Source organism: Eubalaena glacialis, chromosome 14 (genome assembly GCF_028564815.1).
Source record: "Eubalaena glacialis isolate mEubGla1 chromosome 14, mEubGla1.1.hap2.+ XY, whole genome shotgun sequence".
In the NCBI taxonomy this organism is placed as follows: Eukaryota; Metazoa; Chordata; class Mammalia; order Artiodactyla; family Balaenidae; genus Eubalaena; species Eubalaena glacialis.
The window spans coordinates 35,389,926-35,390,504 of record NC_083729.1 but is presented as its reverse complement, the minus strand read 5'-3'; the positions used below and the strand labels follow the sequence as shown (position 1 = coordinate 35,390,504).

General features: G+C 33.9%; 1 pseudogene; it reads left to right on the top strand.

Annotated features, from left to right (window-relative positions):
* On the top strand, positions 1-100 carry LOC133074866 (U6 spliceosomal RNA; annotated as a pseudogene).
* Positions 101-579: the final 479 nt, after the last annotated feature.

Sequence of the window (579 nt, the reverse complement as noted above, 5' to 3'; positions counted from 1 at the left end):
TCGCTTCAGCAGCGCGTATACTAAAATTGGAGCAATACAGAGATTAGCATGGCCTCTGCGCGAGGATGACACGCAAATTCATGAAGCATTCCATATTTTAAAAAATAAAATAAAATACAGGGATTTATTCAACTTAACATATTGCTTTTTAACTGTACGTTACAAACTTGGTCTTGGAGCTCCAGTGGAATTCCATGCTTTCCTTCTCTACAATGCAGAGGGCGGGAGAATTTTACTTCCTTAGTGGAGAGCAGTATTTGAGTTTAAATCCTCGACTCTGATACAAGAGAATTGTGTGTGTGGCCATAGCTGTGCATATTTTTTTTTCCTCATTTTTTTAGCCATAGCCACTCTTTCATATGAAACATTTGGAAGTAAAATGCAAAATTATGAAATCAATATAAGGCCTTAGCTTTCAGGTCCATGTGAAAGGCTGTTTATTTTTGTTCATTGAACAGAAGTGGAAAGTTTAGATTTTTTTTTGCTTTGAGATAAACTGCCTAACTTCTTACCTGTATTTTTATTCATTTGATAATCTTTACCATTGGAAGGTTTTTTTTAAAAAAAAAAAATAATAAT